This window comes from Nannospalax galili, unplaced genomic scaffold (assembly GCF_000622305.1).
Source record: "Nannospalax galili isolate Female #2095 unplaced genomic scaffold, S.galili_v1.0 scaffold158, whole genome shotgun sequence".
NCBI classification, from domain to species: Eukaryota; Metazoa; Chordata; class Mammalia; order Rodentia; family Spalacidae; genus Nannospalax; species Nannospalax galili.
The window spans coordinates 273,350-290,662 of NW_008345290.1; the positions used below are offsets into that span (position 1 = coordinate 273,350).

A 17,313-nucleotide genomic window follows, 5' to 3' on the forward strand; every position below is an offset into this window, starting at 1 on the left:
TCGGTAGTATTGGACATTTGACTTGAGGCCCTGTCATGCCTGGCAAGCATGCTACCAATGCGCTATAGCCTAAGCCTTCTTGCTGCTTTTTTGAATTTGCAGTCCCCCCATCTCAGTCTCCTGGGTTGTAGGTCTGACAGTCTTGCGTGGTAATGCTAGATTTTAGTTCCCCATTCAAACCATTTGTGCTCCAGGAAGACATTTCACCAGTTTGTGCCTTTAAAATAAAAATATTTGTTTTGTAAGGTAATTTAAATGTGGTTGGTAGTTCTGGGAGCATGGTGTTGACTGTCGGTAGACCTGTTCTCTGCAAACCTGACATTGCTTCAGAGATCTGAAACTGCAAAGGATTTAATTAGCTCAAGGAAAAGGAAAAGAGCAATTCTGGCAGAAATGATAGATGTATAATGACCCCGAGGCAGGCACAGCTTGGTGTGTTTAAGGATGTGAATGAAGGCCAGGAGTGTTGGAGACCCTGACCAGGCTGACTCTTGAACCTGGCTGGTCCGTGGTAGATGACTGGCCTGTGCTCTGATAAAACATGATTTGGATTACGTGCATTCTGATTGACTTCCAAGTGCACAGCCCTTCCTCGGCCAGTATGCAAAGGCCCTATCACAACACTGGATTCTGGAATTTCTGTTCTTAGGGAAGTTCAGACCAAGTGCTTTAACTTTCAACCCACCCTTCCCTCATGGGGCCACAAACAGCCTAATTCTTGACTCAACATTAAAAAATAGGAAAAAATATTAAATACAAACAAAATAGTTCAAAATATTGTATCTGATCTGGGGTACTTTACTGCAATTTCCCAGTATAGAGACTGAGGATATGCCTTAGGGGTCGAGTCCTTGCCTTACTTTCAACACCCAGCATCATAAACAAAATTGAAAAAAACCAAACACCATCTCAGTAGGAGTTCCTGAGAGGGTCTATAGATATAGATACTCTGATGTTGGTGTCCTAGTTGTGCAGACTGCCTCCCATGCACCTGTCGTCATGAGTGCTTTCTCACAAAATAGAGGGCTGCATATGCTCCATGATCAGATCTGTACCTCTCTCTTCTCATTGGCCTTTATTTTGTTTATATAATGTGCCTTTTGGCACATTAAGTTCCTCTTTTCTTTCAGAAAGAATCTAATCTTGTAGTGGATTTTGACTTTACTTGAATTCCTCTCTTAATAGAAGTCAGAGATGTTTTTCATGATAGTTGTACTCCACTCCCGAGGTCTGAGATGACTCCTCTGTCTCCTCTCCATTACCATAGCCTGAGGCACTGCTGCGATTAGCTGGGGGAGCTCTTCTCACACTGTGTCTAGAGAGTTCCCTCCCGAATTGTTCTGGCCTTTCAACTCTTGATTCCCGTTAGTCTGAGGGTATAGTTCCTTCACTTTTCCACGAGGCTGGTCTAGAAGGATTGGGTCCTGCTTCTCGTGAATGTCTAAGGTGAGCATGTCACGTCTGTCATGAAGAATCAATGTTCTTTCAACTCGTTCCCCTTGTACCTCTCGCTTCTCCATCTCTCTAAGTTCATTTCTTCGTGGTGGAGGCTCATTTCTTCTGGAATCACTGAGATTTTTTGGATGCCTTTCAAAGCTTGGATCGCCTCTTCAAGCAGTAGGTCTCTTCTGTTATCCTTCACTTCGACCAATAAAGAGTTCCCGTCTTTCAAAAGATGAAGACTGCACTGCTGAAGCGTCAGGAAACCTGGGCCTCTCTCGGAGGCCAAAGCCATTGAACCTGTTCTGTTGGCCATAGTCAGATCTATGGCTGAATCGAGCATCTGTATCTAGAGATAACTTTTTATTCTCGCTCCAGTAAGGATCATCTTACCTATGAACTACATCATGTGGGCGTTTCAAATAATTCCTTTTTTTCTTGTTCATAACGCAGTTGCTGTTGTTGCCTTCCGAGTTCCTCTCATTCTGGAGCAATCCTGAAGAACAGCGTGTGGGTGGAACGTCATGGACCCGACACAAGGGGACCAAGGAAAGAATGGTGTGCCCCACCTTCTCAAGGGCCTGGCTAACATGACCCAAGGTGAATGAGTGATAGCCGGACAGGAACAGGCATGATAGCCCAACATCCAAGTAATGTATCCCCAATTGATAGAATTGTGCAAATTAGTGGTAATTCCATGCTAAGAGGAAGTGGCTCTGGATTTAAGCCATTTGAGAGTGCACCTCCACGGCGATTTTGAAAATGAGCTTTCTGCCAGGGTTTCAAAATAATTTATTGAAAGCTCCTGTAACTTTACTTGACTACTTATGAAGAGGACCTCTGACTACTCTAGAGTTTTTTTTTCCGTTTTTTTTTTTTTTTTAATTTAACATTATTGCTTTTCTCAGTTTCAGAAAAGATGCTTAAATAGTTGTGTTGAAACTTTTCATAGTTTTATGTGTCATTCAAATTTCTTACAGCACTGAGACCCATTTGAAAGGACTGGGATTGAGGCCATTTTGTTTACCTCTGTGTGAATGCAAGGAGTAGTTTGCAGCTGTGAGGTAGCGGTTTTATTTACAACATAGTTCTGTGGTGTCACCAAGAGTTTGCAGCCTCTGTTTTGAAGCTAAAGAAGTCTGCTGTCTAATTTTTAAGAACAAGATTGTTCCTTGAATTTCTCAAGTATTATGTAAGCTATTTTTGCAGAAGGTACTATTACATTGCATATGTGTATTCTGGTTAAAAAAACAACCACATTATCTTTTTTGAAATAAACCTTCCTATTCTGCATTTAAAAAAAAAAAAAAAGAAGAAGTCAGAGATGTTATGGAATTTCCCAGTAGAGCCCTATGTCTGAAAATTCCTTATCTAATTTAAGAGGTTTGTTAGGGGAGAAGTATTTTAGTTTATGGATCATCACGCTTACATATACACATTGGATCAACCTTATTTTTGACCCAGCTGTTGTCTTTAAATTTTAGGATGAGATACCAGTTAAAATTAGTGAATAAACAAGTTTGAGATCAAGGAGGGAAATTGAAATTGGGCAGGTTTGTTCTGACTTTAGTGAGGGATGTTCATATTGTGTGACCAGTACTTGTGCATTTTTAATGAGAAGGGTATGCATCATACACTTCCCAACTGGGTATGTTGGGAAGATGTGCCTGTCCGTTTCAAGTATCTGGAGGGTATCTCTTCAGCACAGTAGAACAGCTGTTCTGAAGGGGATTTGCCTCAAACTTCCACTCCGGATTTCTTTCTTCAGTTGCTTTTGTCCCTAGCAGAAAGATTATATTATTTGCAAGAAATAAAACAAACACACGAGTAAAAATACTCAAGAACATGATATCAATTAGCCTCTCACAATACAGCACAGCAGATTTAGACTTCCAATAAATGCAAATCCTTACACATCTCAGTGTCTTTGGCATATTTTATGCAAATGGTTGTTAAGAATAAAAATTCTAATTTCAAATGAAGAAAATTCATGACATGCATCTTGGCTTGCGGTTTAATCACTGTATACCCAGGAAGGTATCGACAGTTGTCCCGTGGAAGCTATTAAAGTTGCTGTCCAAGGTTAAATGAAATTGCAGTTTATCAGAGCAGCATTGAGAAAATAAGGGAATCTGTTCATGGCTCATGATTAATGCCAAGCGTGATCAACACAAGGGGGTTCATTAAGCTATACATCATGTGGGTAATTTAACATGTCATTGTGCCTGCTGTCTGTTCTCTGTACAGCCCTGAGTTTTGAAGTTGTGTCTCTGATGCCCCTGAGGTCTATACAGAAGCTCCCTTCTTCCTTCTTTTGCTATACATTTTCCATTACGCTTTTCAGACACATTATGCATTTCATATAAACTATTTGATGTTTTAAGGTAAAAATGTATCTTGACTTTTTAGTGAATTTCCCTCACACTGTACATAATGTATTAGGAAACTGTGCCTTTATTGAATTTCCCCTAATCATATATATGCCTTAAAATGCAATGTGAGATGGAAAAGTTCTATTAAAATTAAGTCAACCTGTGTTATTTTTTAACTCTGTTATTAGCTGTGTGTTACCATTAAAATAGAACTTTGGCAGCTCTTTCATCTGATCACGTCTGCCCTCTCCTCTTTCTTCAGCATCTCCGTCATCACTTGCTGCTTATATGGGATCCATTTTTAAAGTTGGTCAGGTCTGGGGAAATATTAACTGCGAAACTGTGGCTTGGGGTATAGTATTAGTAATTCCATTACGTACTGGAATACCATTTTTTAATAATTCTTACTGAAAACATTTCCTTGTCATTTGGGAAAATACACCAGACATGATAAATAGTGCAATGCTTTGTATTTATATGTTTTAGAGATTTATATTACAGTGATCTTAATTTTTCTAGACATGATCAAGCCTTTACCTAGAAGAATAAGAGTTATGATTTAGCTTCTAGTTTTACTTAGTGTTTTTTCATTAATTTGCTTTACAAAATTAAGTTTGCTAATATTATCATTATTGAATGGCATTTGACAACTTATTAAGGAAATAAAATATTTCCTCGTGAAAGACTAAAGAGCTGTGATTTATCTCTCCATCGTATTTATTTGTTACCTAATACATAGAATTCAATACCATCATGCTTTATCACTCTCACTTAGGAAGGAGCAGGCTCTTGCAATCACAGAAGATTTATGGGATGTAGTGAATAAGTGGCCACCAACTCAGCCATAACGGCAGTGGTTGCCACAAGGGAGGACATGACAAGGCAGCTCTGACCATGTTGCATGCAGTTTTAAAATAAAACTTTTGGCTGCAGAAATTCAAAGAGCTGCTTCTGTAGATGGTGCTTCTTTTTGAAATTAATAGGTCCAAATGTGAATTAGGAATCTGAACAGAACCCAAAACTTCCTAAAATGTCCCAATATGACACTAGTATAATAATGACCACCATTTGGACTTGTCTGTTGTTTGAACTTGTGTGTCTAATGTCCTATTAAATTGTAAATTTTAAGGGTTTCTTTGTAAAAATGGATTGTCATATGACAATGCTTTTAAGGCCCCCCCAAAGTCAATGCTAGTTGTTGTTTGGTTTTGTTTTGAGACAAAATCTCACTCTGTAGCCATGCTGGCTTGAATTCACTATGACTGAGACTTGACTCAAATTGATGTTAATCCTCCTGCCTCAGCTTGAGAGCTGAGATTACAGGTATGAGTCATCACACCTGTCTCCAGAGAAATATTTTTTAGGACCTAAATGTGCCTATGAAGGAAATTATCATCAGTTATATAGCAGATATCAGGCTTTGTTTGCTGGTGGGAATAACCTTACTGGTATCTGCCATTCTTGTGAGGAGGCGGAGTTGCCATTTAAGAGCTGGTAAGACCAGGTGCTAGCTTTCAAAGAACACCTGAATGTTATTTTAATTTCAGTCTTTTTTATCGGTTGTGAATGCACTACCTACAACACCCTTAAAGTAAACTGTTTGATTATTTAAATTGAGTGTTTGAAAATGTATTTTAATTAGGTCTTAGACCAAATTAGAATGGTGTCTAGTGAATACCAAGCATTTTCAAAAGCAACACAGCATAAAGAGCTTTCTTTTGTGGTATATAAAGTAGGGAGGACGTGCGCATTTGGCTTGTCAGTTTTCAGTCACAACTCCCAGCCACTTACTCTAACTGTATGATAGGTGTCGTGCCCCCCCCCCCGGTGAAAAATACCACAAAAGTCATTTACACAGTCAAGGTCTTCTCCTCAAATACCTTTTTTAAGGTACTATATTGTTTTTGGCTGCCATTAATTGCCAAGGGTTTATTTACAAGACAATAATTAATTATACCTCTGGGAAACTCATGAGTCAACATGAATCAAAGCAGGCTGGGTGAGGATCATGGAAGTCTCACGTAATTAAGCAGGGCACTGGAGACCGACTGTTTATAGAATGATTTTGCTTGAGCTAATTGACACTAATTATTTAATCTGATTTTCTTTTTCCTGGCTATTCTTCTTCAGAGTCACTGCTTCCTGCTAATGATGCCCAGGAAGCTGTCAAAGTGCTCTATGCCTCCACTCAGTGTAGCCAGCTTTAGTTCCACAGACAGTGGATTTTGATATTGATAATTGATATTTTTTCTAATGTCATAGATTAGCATGCATACAAACCGCAAGAGAAATCGACAAATGACTCAGGATAAAAATACATACTAGGCAATAACTTGTAGTGATAATCATTACTTCCAGTTTTAACTCAGTTAACTTGAATTCATTAAAAACATACACACAAGGAGCTTCTAGTTTCCACATTATTTTTACACATGTGATGAAATAAGACCTGGAATATAAATGAAAAGAACACTAGAAAGCTTATGAACCTCCCTAAGTAGAAAGAAACATTACAGTAGAAGCTCTGATGAAACCAAAGCAGATGCATGCAAACACGCCATTCTCCATAGATGTGTGCTGCTGGTGACACATGAACTTGGGGGTATACCAGTTGCCTAAGATGTGCGTATGAGTTGTATTGGATGAAACTAAGCATCTCTGTTTATGAATTGCTCCCTTCTCTGAATATCACTATTCTAAGACAATACCATTGAGATAATCGGGGGCTGGGCATTAATTTATTAATGTGTTTTTTTTCAATTCATCATATTCTTAATCTTCTACCATATCCAAGCAGTTGTTATATATTTTGTGTAAGATTCAGGCTCTAAGTAACTTCTACCTAAGAAATTAGAAAAAAAATGGAATCTCTGCCCCCTTTGCAGCAATGTGAAGAATAGTGGGTTTGTTCATGGACCCCTGTCATCTGCCTCACTTTCGCTGATGTCATAAACTAGCCTGGACTTGTCACTTAAAAAAAAATTATTATTTATTCATTCATTTATTTTTTATGTGTATGAGTGTTTTACCTTCATGTATGTAAGTGTACTACATATGTACAATGCCAGTGGAGGCGAGAAGAGAGTATGGGATCCCCTGGAACTGTAGTTATAGATGGTTGTTAGCCACCATGAGGATGCTGGGAACCTAACAGAAGTCTTCTGCAGGAGCAGCCAGTGCTTTTAACTGCCGAGCCATCTCACCAGCCCCTGTACTTTCCACTGGTAAAAATCATGGCCCTTCTACTTTATTTTCTTTCTCTACCACTGAAAGCTACACGTGATCTCTTATTTCAGTCATTCCTCATGCATTCGTCAATTAAAATTCTTCTACATTGGAAGTCTTTTATTCATCAAGTAGTCATTCATTACACAGCATAATTCTTAGAGATTTTTTATTTGGTTTGTGCCAAAACCACTGTAAAAGGTTTAATTATTCTTGTCCAATAATTTTCAATGGAACAGTTTTTCCAGTTATTTATTAATATTGTGTATGTATATATGTGTGCATTTGTGTGTGTGTGTGTGTGTGTGTGTGTGTGCACGCGTGCAAGTGCACCATGGCAGATATGTGGAGGTCAGAGGACAACTTTCAGGAATTGGTTCTCTCCTTTCACCATATGGGTTCCAGGAATGGAAAACCTATTCACGGGTTTGCAACATGTGCCTTTAACTACTGAACCATCCCACTGACCTTAGATGGAATAATTTTAAAATCCTCATAATTTTTAAAGGCAACTCAATTTTCCCAGGACTTAACATTTTAATGATGCAGTTTTCAGTGCTTGGTAACCATTATCCTGTTTGCTAACTATCTGAATTTTGGGTACGACAGCCACTTGAAGTTGACTGCTTTGTTCTTTTTTTTTTTGCATTTGGGATTTATCCATCATAGCCTCTATTTCTTTTTTTTCCTTTTTTTAAATAAATAATTTATTGATAATTTCATGTATGCATATAAGGTGTTTTGATCAAATCCATGCCCACTCCCTCCTCTCCAACTCTTTGCATATCTCCCCTTCACTCTTTTTCTGATAACTTCATGAACTCTTTCTTCTTATTTTATTTATTTATTTTTTATGGGGCTTTTAACTACTCTAACATTTCCCCCTCTGAAGAGGTATCCCTAAAATCTTTTAAGGATTAGAATAAAAGCTCCCAAATATTTTCGACATTTTTGGCCTTAACTGCCTAGCCAATTCCTACCTCCTATTCTTATCACACCATCCTCTGAAGAGGTTACTCAACTTGTGGATAGAGAATCGGGATGCAGTCCGCTCTGGCTTCTTCCATCCTGAACAAGGATGCAGGGTGAAGCAATTGGAGTACCCCTTCACTGGGTCTATTTAAAGACTCCTAAATTGCATAACTCTTATCTCTAGGGAGAAAAGAAAGTCCTTGAATTATTAATAGGAGATGTGAAGAAGAAGTAAAGGCAAGTGTAACTAGCATTACAAATTCTAGACAGAGAACTAGAAAAAAGTCAGAACAGGGCAGTTTTCAAATGTTCAAATGAGAGTCCATTGGAATTTCTTGACAAGGGCTTCCAAAAGCAACCCTCTATTGGGTTCCTCTTCATTTTCCTTTTGTCTGCCAAGGCTGGACTCTAGAGTGATGGATTCAGAATTCGGTTTTCAGGTATTTTGATAGCTATTGGAGTAGTTAGAATCAGTGTCAGTTCCCTCTCAAAGGCTTCATGAGATAACTGAGGGGTTGCTGAGGTGTGTGAATGACCTGAGGGTATGCACACTGGAAAGCCTTTACCCAGCATGGGTCATGCCTTCTCTTCCTAGCCTTCCCCAGATTGTATAATTTAGCCCTTTCCAAATCCAGGAGGCCATGTCTTATTAGGGCAAAATTACATACAGTTGGCTGGGAAGAGTGGCTGCATACTCCACTGAGGGTCCAGTGACTCTGCTTGGCCCTCCTTTAGTGAGTGAGCACAACCATCAACAAGCCCAATTGTGACGATGTTTAGTGATCAGGCTCAGCTGAAGTCGTGATGATGATAGTTATTTTATGCAGAAGGGACTGCTGTAAAGCACCATCTTTTTAAAAATTTTTATTTCTTTTTATTTTATGTGTATGCATGTATTGCCTGCATGTAGGTAAGTGCACCTGTGTCGTGCAATGCCTGCAGAGGACAGAAGAGGCCGTTGGATCCCCTGGGAGTGGAGTTACGGACAGTTGTTAGCTGCCATGTGGGTGCTTGGATTTGAACCTGGGTCTTGTACAAGAATAACCAGTGTTCTTAACTGCTGAGCCATCTCTCCAGCCCCAGTATAGCATCATCTTATTAAAAGGATTGCTCTGTTCTTTTGACATAACTCTCCTAGACTTTGATAGAAGCTTAACTTTAGACACAAATATTTCAGCTGTATCTGAGGAAGTTCTGCACCAACCATAGATTCAGCCCTGGTTCATTCTAGGCAAGAACTGGTAGGAAGAGTGACATCCGGGTCTTTGGGGTGCTCACCATGAAGCATTGTCAGTGTTTCTGAATCTTGTCAGCTGGGATTTCTTTAAAGAAAGCTAAATAAACTGTGAATGTGTAATATGCATAATATTTTCAATACAAACAAAATTTCAGCTTTTAAGTTTTTGTTTTTATTCTATGTGTATGGGTGTATTGCCTTCATGTATGTAAGTGCACTCATGTCATGCAATGCCTGTGGAGGTCAGAAGAGAGCATCTGATGCCCTGGAACTGGAGTTAGGACAGTGGTTAGCCACCATGCGGGTGCTAGGAATTGAGCTTGGGTCTTCTGCAAGAGCAGTCAGTGCTCTTAATTGTTGAGTCAATTTTCCAGCCCTTTAGTTATAACTGGAAACCTTGTTTTCTAATGACACTGACATAATCTATAATCAGTTATTTGCTTTATCTTTCTTGGTCTTTTCCTCCATATATATGTACATATATATACACATATGTACATACACATACATGTCTAGTACTTTCACTAACAGCTTTTAGTAAGGAGCTTCCAAAATGAGTGGGGTTAATATTTTATTGTGATTCCTTTTGTTGTTTTAATGTATTGTACTAGAACTGGACAATTACTTTGTTTTTAAAGTCATTTGAAATAATTAATATGACTATACTATCATAGTAATGTATTTAGCAGAATTAATTTGTTTTAGCATATTTTAATTTAAAAAGATTCCTTTTGTAAAATTCATTTTAAATTATGTAAAACATTTATATAGTTTCCAAGTCAAAACCATAAATAATTTAGGGTTTAATCACTTAATAATTTTCATCTTGGTTGTCTTCTCTCTTTTACTTCCTCTCTTCTATAGCTAATTTAATTTATTTCTTGGATTATCATTCTATAGTTTCTTTGGTAAACACAAATACACGGGGCCAGTGAGATGGCTCAGCAGATAAAGATGCTTGCCAGCAAGCCTGACCACTTAAGTGGGACCTTTAGGACCCACATAGTTGAAGGAGAGAACAGGCCCTCCTAAGTTCCTTCTAACCTTCACACACACACACACACACACACACACACACACACACACGCATACGCACACACACACACAAACAAACACACACACACACACAAGCACTAAGTAAATGATGTAAAAACATTTTTAAAAAGAAACAAATACGAATCCATATGTACATACAAACATAAACACAATGTCCTTCAGTGCTTTCTACATAGCGGTGGGTCTGACGCACGCTCTCTTTTGTCTCTCCTTTATTTCACTTATTGACTCCACTGCAGTGTTTGGAGGCCTCGTCATCACTTGTCACAGGTGTAGAGTACCCAGTGCTGTGACTGGTCGCAAGCTGCCATGCTTCCTTTGGTTCTTTTCAGCTACAACTGGTGGCACAGTCCTGTAATCCCAGCTACTCAAGAGGCCAGGGCAGGAGGGTTGAAAATTCAAGAACTGTCTGGGCTACAGAGAGAATTCAAGACTGGCCAAGGTGACTTAGTGAGACGCTGCCTTAAAGTAAAAAATAAAAAGAAGGCTGAGACTGGAGAGAGAGGAGAGAGAAAGAGAAAGAGAAAGAAAAAGAAAAAGATATATTCCCCCACCTCCCCACCTCCCACATATATGAACCATAAGTATTCAGCCTTGCTGGGAGTAGGTAATAAATGTCAAGTGATTGGATTTCATGCAACAATGACTTTCTTTTAAACCTACAGAGAATTTCTAAAGTGAAGATTCACTTTTTCCTTCTTTGAACTATTCCTTTTCAGTCTTGACAATTTTACAATAAGCTCATTTGTTACTGCTCCAAACCTTGCTTTCTTGGAATCCATTTTTCTCCGCCCCCATCCCTAGGACAACACTTCGGATCCAACTCCCATGTTCCTAGTTGGTGACGGATACCATGATACATAGTGTTCATTTATTGAAATAGAAGGAGATTTCTGTTCTGATTTTTCATTTGCTTCTGCAGAATCACACCTCTAAAGAACTCATTGCCTCTCAATTATTACATGGAGCTATTTAAGAAAACATAGACTCCAGCACTTGGGGGCCTGAGATTGGAACTTCGAGAGTTCAAGGCTGATCTGGGCTACCACAGTGAAACCAAAACCTCAAAATAAATAAAAATAAATTTTATTATTTATTTATGATCTATCTCACTCCAGAAATGATTGTAAGCATTTAACTAATTTATAGATATTTAGTGACTGACCACAAGATTAGAGAAGGATTTTAAATGATGGACTTACAAGCACGTTATATCAGATAAACCCATCACAGCATTTTAATATTGAAATAATAGCTGAAATTAATCACTGCTAAATTTAAAACACTGTCTTTAATAGTATAATCATATCATGTGACTTCCAAAATTTGACGTGCCCTTTAAAGACGGTGTGATTCCTGAGGTTGATCAGAAACTTCCTCGCTGTCTTCCTCTTATCACACACAGTCCATGTGAGTTTGGAATTTGAATTATCTCAAAAGCCTAAATTTTAACCAAATTCTTCAGTGAGTTTTTAAGGGCATTCTTCAGAGTAGCTTACTTTTACTTTTATTCCAAAGAAGCCACTTTTATGGTAGATATGTAAGTATTTAGATTGAAATCCACTTGCCTCTAACGGATTTCAAGAAAACACCAATGTACGAATAATTGCTCACATTTTCCCCTCCTTTTTATCCTGCATTTAAATGTAATAAATGCTCGTATTAGAAAACGCAAATCAGAGCCGGAGTAAAATGTAAAGAATAAAATCATTCTCCTTCTAAACAGTGATGATAAGCACTAATAATATTTTGATGTATTTCCAGAATTTTTCTAAAAGCAAAATAAAAATCTACTTAATTCAAAATATGCTTGAAAATGTGTTATTTATGGTATTTCTGTATCTGGCTTTTCTTTGCTTGCCAGTCTGCTTAAGAATTTTTAAGCCATGTCATTAAAAATCCTTTATAACGTTAATAGTTTCACAGTGTTCCATTATATAGAAGCTGAAAATTTCATGTAACTACCCTTCAGTTGTCTGACAATTTACAGTGTTTAAAAGAAAAAGTTGCTGTCCATACTGGAGAATAATATCTTCAGGCTTCAAGAAGAAAAGTTAGGAAGAACCAATTGCCTCACTATTTATCTGTTCCCCAGTGCGGATAAAGACAGTCAAGTCAGTCAGGAAACACAGGAGTCAGAACTTTTGCCTTATTTCAGTTCTGATGTACAGGCTGCCTGTCAAGAACAGTAGACATCGGTTAGCTGAGCCTCCCCCTGCATGAGAAGATTTGAGCTCTGGCAGGTCTCGAGTGGCTCAGCATGGAGCAGTACAAGGACAATGGGCAGAAGACAGAATTCTAGTTTTTCAGCTTGTCTGTCAGCTAGTGTACGACTGTCCATTAACAACTCTGAGCCTTAGTCTGTAAGCCTATAGCTTCCTTCTCCAGAAAATGAAGACATTTAATTCAACCTGCTTTCTAGTCTCCAGGTCTTCCTTTTATTTTGGAAGTTTAAGAAGCCCATGTAGGACACTGCCTCACATGTAGCTGATTAGATTCCTGGTACACATCTCATTAAAGCCATGCTTTGTCTGTAAATGAAGAGAGCAGAAGTTTATGTGTCCTTAGGCTCAGTCCTACTTCTTTCTGTTCAGATAACTAGTACTTGACAAAGTACCAAGCTACCTGAAAGCCTTTTTCTTCATTCTATCTTCTGGTGAGCTTTTTCAGCTCTACATATTATTTAAGAAAAGTTTCTAGAGACAGTTACCTAGAAACCTCACTCACAAATATTTTAAACCTCCCATCTGCTAAGCAGTCATGAAGAGTCAGCTCTCCACTAATGCCCACTCATTAAACATTTGTCATCCATCTTCTAATAACTAATACCCAGTGGACAAAGACAAATGCTCATCCAGAAGATCAGACTGTCCCTTGAAACACAAGGTAGGAGAATGCAGTGTTAACTTGTTATTGATCTTTGGCCTAAGGTAAAGTTAGCTATGTAGCTATGACATGGTAGAACTGCCAATCACATCTCATCTTATGCCACAAACAGTACTTACAGAGCTACTCACACCCATATTGGGTGTAAAGAGATGGCCTGAGATCTGACAGATCTCAGAGCAACATTTATTATGCTGCGGTGGCTCTCAAATTTCACCATGTATCAGAACTATCTGCTAAGACAAAGACCACTGGGTACTACATCTATAGTTTCTCATCTAGTAGGTCAAGACTGTAGTCTCTGATGATGCTGGTCTAGAGAACACACCAAGAATCATTGGCCTTCTAAATTATGACCAATCTTTTCAGTAATCACATTTATGCCTCCCATTGGAAAGCTGATCTGGCATCCTGGTTAAGGTTAATGGCTATAGGCCAGAGGACAGTTAATGTCCTACAGAGAGGAACCTGGGGACTGTGAAAGTATGCCACAGAGAGTACAGAAAGCAGACAGTAGTAACCGAGAGTAGTCCTTGTAGAATGTGGTTGTTAAGAGATGAAGGAGCAATACAGAAAAGCCACCAGGCTAAGGCTGGACTGACAGCAGCAGGGGGCCCTTTGCAGCACAACAGCTCACAAGTTAGTTACATACTACCAATTTGCATCTTTCTTATCTAGTAATGGATCTGTAGCTTTTTCTTGAAATATGAATAATAGTGATAGATTGCTAATAGAGTACACTGTTGTTAAATACTGGCTTACAGGAAGCATCTCCTTTTCTTGCATTTTCTTTCCAAGAAGATTTTTTTCCACATTTAAATGATCTCCATCATGAATACCTGCCACTTATGAACAGAGTTCAATATACCATACCACCCAAGAGTATGGACGGATTGAACTTCTTTATAGCTATTGTCTCCTAGAGACACTCCCTCTAGTCCAAGTTTCAGCCACAGAATCAATGGGGAGCAAACCAGGATCAATTTTAATTGATTGTTCAGGGTTTTAATAATTTGCATTCTTCTCTAATGCTTGACAGACTAACCATCGGAGTTTGATGCCCTGTAATTTTAACTCTCGTTCATTATGCATTTCATTGTGCAGCAACTGTGGCCCTTACATACAGCACATTAGCTCAATAGCATGTCATAGGAGACAGTGGAGCAGACCAAAGGGGAAATATGACAAAACTGTGCACATACACATAAGCGCACACACTCACACATGTATGCACACAAGAGTTCTAATGGCTATGATTCAGACCACAATGTCTGTTACTGGTGTTAAATTGTTTCATAAAAACCCACAATTTTGCAAATACTTCACTGATACCTTTTAATTCACTCCTTAATTCGTATCCATAGATTTCTCCTCTAGAATTATGTCATAAGAATTGACTGTTAGGAGAGAACAATAGTAGAAATAGTCTTAGAGATTGGAATTGTACACTAAGAAAATATTGGCAATCTGTTAGGAAATGTGAAGTCTGTGATCAGCAAATGTGAAGAAGGCATTGGTTGCTTGCCTTACAATGGTTCCTTCTTCAGAGCTTACTAGCAAAACCCAGATTTGGTAGCATCTTTGTACATTATCTCTTGAACATCTAAGTAAGTATGGTAACAAAAAATGACTTAAAATGTTCCAAAGAGACTTTATGAATTAGTGTTACTTCATCTTGAAATGACATAAGGACCTTAAAAACATCAAAACCATTTAGAGACATTTGTCCTCCCAAATCTTGATTGGTCTAGAGTGAAATAGAGCACTGGTATTTGAAAAGTTCAACAGCAACTGGTAAGAGTCATTAATATGACATCATCACACCTAAAAAACAAAATGTGTTATATTTACCTCTCCCTCTTCTTTTTATAAGAATATAATACAGAGACAAGAGTATAGTTCGGTTGGCTAGAGTGCTTGTCTGGCATGCATCAAGCCCTGGGTTCAACATCCAGTACTGCGTAGAATGAGGCATGGTGGTATATTATGTTCACGGTACTTGGGGAACTTTGGAAGATAATTAAGGTTAGATGGGGTCATCAGAGCAGAGGCCCCAGGATGGGATTACTGGCCTTTTAAGAAGAAGAGAGAATTGAGTTTAGAGGTTCCCATATTCTCACCCATAAGATGCTGTCCACCATGTTGTGATGAGGCAATAAGATCCTCACCAGGTACAGGCCCCCTGATCTGGGGTTTCCAAAACTTGAGAACTAAAGGGAATAATTCTCCGTTCTTTGCTAGCTACCCAGTTAGTGGTGCTCTGTTTTAGCAACAACATCAGCAGCAGCAGTAACAACAAAACAGACTAAGCAGGAATACAGTTAGAAGAGTCAAATCCAGATTTCCTTTGTGTGTGTGGGGGGGGGGGTGTATACCATAGTGTACCTGTGGAAGTCAGAAGACAGTTTACAGGAGTCAGTTCTCTCCTACCACATAGGTACCAGAGATTGAACTCATGTCACCAGACTTGCTGGCAAGGGCCTTTTACGTACTACATCATCTCGCTGGCCCCAAACCCAGATTTCTGACTTCAGAGTTGACAACGTCTCTACTCCATTGCCCCCTTTCTGGAAGCTTTCTCTTTCTACCCATTTCCTACTAATAGTTTTCCTGTTAAATAGGGCAAAGCGAGGCTTGTAATTTGGCACTTCTGGCCCCTCATTTAAAACTTCAACTCCTAAATTTAAAACTCATTCTAGTCACAGGCCAGCTTTATAGGGCTAAGACTGGGCCCATCCATCCGAATTCTCAAACTCAAAGCTTTCCTCTCTTAGGAACATTCCTGTGCCTCCAGTGCCAGAGGAATGGCTGTGCTCCCCATTCCTTCCTCCATGTTTGCTTGCAGAAGCTAGCTCTGTTCTGGAAATGTCTGCTGTGGGTCTTCAGGAATCAGCTCATCAGAATTCATGTTTCAGCCATCTTTGGGATGTAAATAATCAGGTATCCACATGGAGTGGGCTGACTGGATAAAAATCAGTTTTCAATTCTAGTGGAATATTCCTGATAATGTATGGTAACTTTTAATGGATTTTGCAATAAGGCCCATGAAGTTCCAGGACAAATTTAGAGCAGTATCTGAATTTCCCTATTACTACTGCAAGTCATTTGTTATTGGTAATACTTTACTTAGGCATCAACCAAATCTTTCTATCTGTGATCTATATGTATTTTTTGAAAAAAAATTCTCATCAATATTAACTGACTTGATTTATTTTGTTTCTGAGAATTCTCTTGCTTTACTCATTTTTCAGTTCATTGTATCTAAACTGTTGAGTTCTATTAATAAGGCCCATTTTCTAAATGACTAAAGTGTTTGTAAAGTATATTACTGTTCACCTGCTGAATAATATAGTGCCTGGATTCCTGCTGGTTTGCACTCACTAAGCATGCTGCCTTTTGTTGTGTAAATATGACAGAGGTGTATCGATCTTTTCTCTTAAGTGCTTAATCAAACTCTATTAGTATTGCTAGTTATAAACTACCTATCAGAAGGGTATGCCTGGGAAATGTTTTCTTCTATGAACCACACGTAAATGAAACAATTTATCATAAGGTGATTTTCTCGGCCTACTGGGAATTCACCCCAGATTTTTGTGCTATGTTATTAATTTGCATGTTGCCCTGGTCTAACTCTATGTAAAATGTGCTGATTTATTAGAATGCTCGCTCTACAGTAAGCTGATAATTAGATGCTCTTGAAAGAATGAGTTTCATCGATTTAGCCAACGACCACAGATAATACTGAAGTAAACGTCTTCGCAGTGCTGGGGCGTATTTTGGCTACAAGCAATGTTTCTGAATCTTCCTTTGTACTATTTTGTTTTGTTTTATTCGCTGCCATCTGCATTGACTTAAACCTGCAGCAAATTTAATGTGCTAAATTCATCTTGACACAAAGTTTCATTACTTTTCTTGTGATGCAAACTTCTTTGTTTATTATAGATTAAAAAAATCCTCGCTGACAGTCTTTGAAGATAATCTATTTGCACTTTAGTCAATAGGCATCAGTAGTTGACAATTAAGGAAAGTGGAAAATTAAAGTCATTGCCCTTAAAATAATTGAATTAAGTTTCTTCTTCTTCTTCTTCTTCTTCTTCTTCTTCTTCTTCTTCTTCTTCTTCTTCT

General features: G+C 38.5%; 1 pseudogene; it reads right to left on the reverse strand.

The window, feature by feature from the left end:
• Positions 1-1,201: 1,201 nt before the first annotated feature.
• Positions 1,202-17,313, reverse strand: part of LOC103740845 — a 58,091-nt pseudogene continuing 41,979 nt past the window's right edge.